The 6000-nt window shown below is 48.7% G+C and overlaps 1 protein-coding gene across 2 annotated transcripts in view; it reads left to right on the top strand.

Annotated features, from left to right (window-relative positions):
* The first annotated feature begins 5229 nt into the window (after positions 1 to 5229).
* Positions 5230 to 6000, top strand: part of TEX2 (testis expressed 2) — a 180564-nt gene continuing 179793 nt past the window's right edge. Inside the window, exon 1 of one of the 2 annotated variants that reach the window (XM_063960910.1) lies at positions 5230 to 5485. The gene's annotated coding sequence lies outside the window, so the exon portion shown is untranslated. The remainder of the gene's footprint in view (positions 5486 to 6000) is intronic. The other variant, XM_063960908.1, reaches the window with a different exon arrangement.

The following is a 6000-nucleotide window of genomic DNA, read 5'->3' as shown; positions in this document are numbered from 1 at the left end:
CAGGAGAGCCGCGCACAGGGTGTTTAGACGCGAGAACGGGCATTCTCCAACTAAAGTGCCCCCCCGCAATGCTGCTTGCGTGGCGCTAGGGCAGAAAAAAGCATCACGGACCTAGCTTGGTCAGATTTCTGCTCGCATCCCAGTAGGGTGCGAGAAGAAATCCTCTAGTATGGGATAACATTGCGCTGAATTGAATAGCTCCAGGAGCTCCCTCCCGGCGCTATTCAATCTGAGTTCAATTGAATCGACCTTATCGAGTTTTAGACCCGATAATTAGAATTTCTTATTGACGCTATTCGTGACACTAAGAAATCCTGGATGTATTAAAGATCATACCCAGGAACAAGGACTCTGACAGGAGCCTGTCCTTGCGATGTATACAGTAAAGTTAGGGTTAGGCACCATAGGGGGAGGGTTAAGGTTAGGCAGTGGGGAGGGGAGGGTTAGGCACCACCGGGGAGGGTTAGGGTAGGGGGCAGAAGAAGAACTGCTGTGCGCGAACGGGTCGGAATGACCCCCACTAACCCTCCCGCCTGCAGCTTAACCATAATGTCGACCTGACAAAGGGGGTGATTCAGACCTGTTTGCTGGGCTGCTAATTTTGCTGTCCTGCGATCAGATAGTCGCCGCCTCCATAGGGAGTGTAAATTCGCAGTGAAAGTGTGCGATCTCATGTGTACGCAGACCTGCAAAAATCCACTTTGTGCAGTCTCTGCACAGTCCAGGACTTACTCCTAAAGTGCGGTGAGAACAGACTGATCGCGGCTGGAGCTGACGTCAGACACCCTCCCTGAAAACGCTTGGACACACTGGATTAGCTGCAGCACGAGTACTGCCACATCGGCTGTTCATCATTCGGCTCACAGTCAGATACCGGCTTATTGGAGCCATTTCATTACGTAGGCTGTGTATCTCAGCAAAGCTCACTTGGAGCTCCGTGTGGTAATCCAACTACCACACCGTCACTACCAGCGTGTCTGACTGCAGTTTACAAACACTGCAGACCCCCTGTGACTCCATCATCACCTCGCCTTTTCATAGGTGAATCCCAGAGAGGCTCCTTCTGAGCTGCCTGTGGGAGCCATCGGTGAGAGCTTATTGACATCAGGCCGCACAGGTAACAGCTTGCCGCCTGGGAAGTACCATCATCAGCCACCAGTGTGCAAGGCTGCATTCCATCTCAGCCCGGCGGCTCAGTGCGGACCCTGCTCTCCCGTCCCCAAGCAGGGGCACAGCGGCTGACTCAAACAACAGCACTCCGGGCTCTCTCTGCTGCAATCATCACAGCGGGTAATTGTGCATTTGCACAGTCTATTTCCACACCACTCGTCATTATTCATTCACTCAAGGTTACTTATCATTTTAAGATCATTGGAGCTGTCACGTGCTGCTACAGTTATAGGACTTTCTCTGGGATTTTGTTTTCACGGATCAAGTGAGTTTTACTTTTCTGTATACAGATTTCTTGTTTATTTTTATAGTTGACTATTACTGTTACAAAATCTCTTTTAATTAAAACATTTGCATTCCGCATCAAACAGCATTAGACATTCTTTGTATAGAAAGCACTTTCTAATTAATTATTAAGGTTCAGGGGTATTCTATTGAGCAGATTTTATGTCATATTGAATTGTTTTTATCATACTCACGGGAGAATTGTTGTAAATATTTTTATTATAATAAATTTTCACATTCTCTGATTGTCAAGTGCAACCTGGTTTTTGTTGTCCATTCTGGATAGTGAGCCTGATCCAGCGAGCAATTGTCTGCTTTGAAACAGGACACCCAATCTTGTTGGCATCGCATAGACCGAACATCGAGTCCGATTTTCTGTGACGAGCAGTTCGCTTTACATATCCCTTCAAAGCCCTTACCACGTCCAAGGACTTTGAAGTAATAGAGGTGTCAGTAACAACCACAATTGGCTGGTTGATGTGAAACGCCGACACCACCTTAGGAAGGAATTGCTGACAAGTCCTGAGTTCAGCTCTGTCCTCATGGAAAATCAAGTAGGGGCTCTTGTGAGACAATGCACCCAGCTCTGACACACGCCTTGCCGAAGCCAAGGCCAACAGTGTGACGGTATTCCACGCAAGATACTTTACGTCTACCTCCTGTAACGGTTCAAAGCAATCCGATTGGAGGGATGTCAGAACCAAATTGAGATCCCAAAGTGCCGTGGGAGGCACAAAAGGAGATTGGATGTGAAGAACACCTTTCAAGAATGTCTGGAACTCAGGGAGAGACGCCAATTGTTTCTGAAAGAAAATAGACATCTGAACTTTTATGGAGCCTAGGCGTAGGCGACACGTAAACTCCCAACTGCAGAAAAAAGCAGAAAATGTCCCAGATGAAATTCCACCGTGGAATAATGTCTGCTCTCACACCAAGAGACATATTTTTTTCCAGATACGATGGTAATGCTTTGACGTTACCCCCTTCCTGGTCTGGATCATAGTCGGGATGACCTTGTCAGGAATCCCTCTAGTGGCTAGAATCAGCCGTTCAACTTTCATGCCATCAAACGTATCCGTGGTAAGTCTTGATAAACGAACGGGCCCAGTGGCAGAAGATCCTCTCGAAGAGGCAGAGGTCATGGATCTTCTATTAGCATCTCGAGAAGATCCGCATACCAGGTCCTTCGCGGCCAGTCCGGAGCAATGAGGTTTGCTTGAACTCTTTCCCTTTTTATTCTTTTGAGAATTCTTGGGATCAGAGGAATGGGTGGAAACAAGTACACCAGCTGGTAGACCCACTGAGTTGTCAGGGCATCGACCGCTACAGCTTGTGGGTCCCTTGACCTGGAACAATAGCTCTTGAGCTTCTTGTTGAGCCGAGAGGCCATCATGTCGATTTGTGGAAACCCACTCCAACGTGTCAACCACTGGAGCCATTCTCCCGGGTGCGGGTCATGTCTGCTGAGGAAATCTGCTTCCCAGATGTCTACTCCCAGAATGAAGATCGCTGACAATGCCAGAGCATGTTTTTCCACCTAGAAGAGAATTCTTGACACCTCTGACATTGTGGCTATGCTTTTCATTCCGCCCTGTCGGTTTATGTACATTACCGCCATCACATTGTCCGACTGGACTTGAATGGAGTGATTCTGAAGAAGAGATGAGGCCTGCAGAAGGGCGCTGTAGATAGCCCTGAGTTCCAGGATGTGTATTGGAAGGATGACTTCCTGACTTGACCATCTTCCCTGAAACTATACCCCCTGGGTGACTGCACCCCAACCTCTGAGGCTTGCGTCTGTGGTTAGAAGAATCCATTTCTGAATCCCGAACCTTCGACCCTCCACTAGGTGAGACGTTTGTAGCCACCACAGGAGAGATATCCTGGCTTTCGGCAACAGACGAATCCTCTGGTGCATGTGAAGATGCAATCCGGAACATTTGTCCAACAGATCCAGCTGGAAGGGCCTCGCATGAAACCTTCCGTACTGAATTGCTTTGTAAGAGGCCACCATTTTTCCCAGAAGGCAGATGCATAGATGTACTGAGATCCGAGTCGGCTTCAAGATGGCCCGAACCATCGATTGGATTACCATTGCCTTTTCCAAGGGAAAGAACACTTTCTGAGACTCTGTGTCCAGTATCATTCCCAGGAAATGAAGCTTCTGCATTGGTTCTAGGTAGGATTTTGGTAGGTTCAGAATTTACCCATGATCCAGGAGTAATCTGGTTGTGAGACCAATGTTCTCCAACAACTGCTCCCTGGACGCAGCCTTTATCAGAAGATAGTCCAGGTAAAGAATTACGTTCACTCCTTGTTTGCAGAGTAGTTTTATCATCTCTGCCATCACTTTGGTGTACACTCTCGGTGCCGTGGAGAGACCAAATGGCAGGGCCTGAAACTGGTAGTGACAGTCCTGCAGTGCATATTGTAGATAAGCCTGATAAGGCAGCCAGATCAGAATGTAAAGGTATGCATCCTCGGCATCCAGAGACACTAGGAATTCTCCCTCTTCCAGACCTGAGATCACCACTCCCAGAGACTCCATCTTGAATTTGAACACTCGGAGCCACACACACAGCAAACTTAATAGAAAAAACTGCTACCACTGGGCATGACGCTTCAGTGACTTTAGTAAATGTATTCTATACCATTGGTATTGTTATCATAATTTGGCACTTGCCAAGAGGAGGGGAATTTCTGGGCAATCGGAATCCCCCCACCTGCGTTTGCCTATGACACCGGCTTAGCACTCACCACTCTTCTGTCTTCTGGCTCTGTTAGGGGTGGCGGCGTGCTGTGGGAATGTACCCTCGCCGTGGTGGGGCTTGCAAATAGTTCCCTCAGGAGCTAGCGTTCTCTCAGCGGGGAACGGGACCATTAACCCTTGGTGGGGTTGGGCCGTTTCTCACCCCCCCTTCCCCCCTAAGTCCCACGAAGCAGGCAGGCTGGTGTCATCCAGTCCTGCCTGAAAGAACAAACTTTAAAAATAAATGCAGAAAACTCTTCGGGAACCTCCAGAGATGTGACCAGCTCCTTCGCGTACATTTTCTAAACCGAGTCTGGTGGGAGGGGCATAGAGGGAGGAGCCAGCACATGTTATAAAATTTCTATAGTGCCCATGGCTCCAAGTGGACCCATCTATACCCCATGAGTTGTGTCTATTTCCTAGTGGGCTAAGGGACATTTGACCCACGTGACATGCATCAGAAGGGTAGGAGCAAGTTCGGCAAAGGGTCCAGAAATGGAACCTCGCGGGCTCGCTCCGCTCGCCACCTGATTACTAAAGGTAATAGTTGGTGGCGTGGATACTGAAAGTAGTATCCTTGCGTCCTTGCTCCGCCCCCTGACATCACAGGTCTCTTAGCCCACTAGGATATAGCATCTACCATACCCCATGGTACTAAATGGATTCCCAGTATCCACTAGGATGTAAGAGAAATTTGTGTATGTGTATTCTGTTCTGGGTGGAGAGTGTCAGGTTGAGTGGTCTCTATCCTGTTGTGTGTAGAGGGGATTAGGTTGGGGGTCTGCATTCTGTTCTGGGTGGAGAACATCAGGCTGACGTGTCTCTAGTCTGTTGTGTATAAAAGGGATCAGGATGGGTGTCTGTATTTGGTAGAAAACATCAGGTGTGCGTGTGTTTGGTTCTGGATTGAGGGCATCAGGTTGGGGGTCCCTGTATAGAGGGAATTGTTTCTGTACCTGAGTGGAAATTACCATTTTGGTCAGAAGGACCTTAGAATTAAGTCCATCCTGATTCCTGACTCTAAATCGCAGGCAGCAGCAGAGCAGACCCTGAAGAAAGTGAATTAGAAAGCGCTGTGCATCTCAGCCAATCAGCGCCGAGCACGGTGGGAACGAGGCGCGGCCCGCAAGCACGGTCTCCTACAGGCTGAGTAATCAGGCACCGAGGAGACGGATCGATCGATCGGAGAGTGATTGGCTGTGACTGCTGCTGTTAGGCGGCCCTTGGCAGAGACCGGAGACACCGGTGGGGCTGGCGGCGGGGACATGAGAAACGGAGGCGGTAAGCATACTCACGGGCAGGCGCCTTAATACCATGTTCTATGTCTTCCCATGTGTCCGCGCATAGTTCCTTCCTATCAGTTCTGGCATCACATGCTGTATTCAGTCTGTTGTCATGTTACACGTCTTATTATATGTTATTACATGTTTCTGAGTGACCGAGACTCTGGATGTGTTACAGTTGGGGCCTTATACTGTCCGGCTTCTATGTGACACCTACTCTACTTGTATCATGGTCCGAGCCTTATAGTCTCATGTTTCCTGTAAGGGTCATCATAGAGGTCTATTTACTAAGCATTTGAGAGAGAGATAAAGATAAAGTACCAGCCAGCCAGCCCCTAACTGCCATGTTACAGTCTGTGCTTGAAAAATGACAGTAGCTGGGTGGGTGGTACTTTATCTCTCTCTGAGGCTGAGTACATAGACCCCGTAGTTGGGATCTGCCATTATTACATGTGTGTGCTGGATAAGCTGTCACCCTCTGCTGTGAGCCTGCTTATATGTTCCTCACCCAGA

Source organism: Pseudophryne corroboree, chromosome 3 (assembly GCF_028390025.1).
Source record: "Pseudophryne corroboree isolate aPseCor3 chromosome 3, aPseCor3.hap2, whole genome shotgun sequence".
NCBI classification, from domain to species: Eukaryota; Metazoa; Chordata; class Amphibia; order Anura; family Myobatrachidae; genus Pseudophryne; species Pseudophryne corroboree.
Note: the sequence above shows the minus strand (reverse complement) of the source record. Positions and strands in the feature narration are given on the sequence as shown.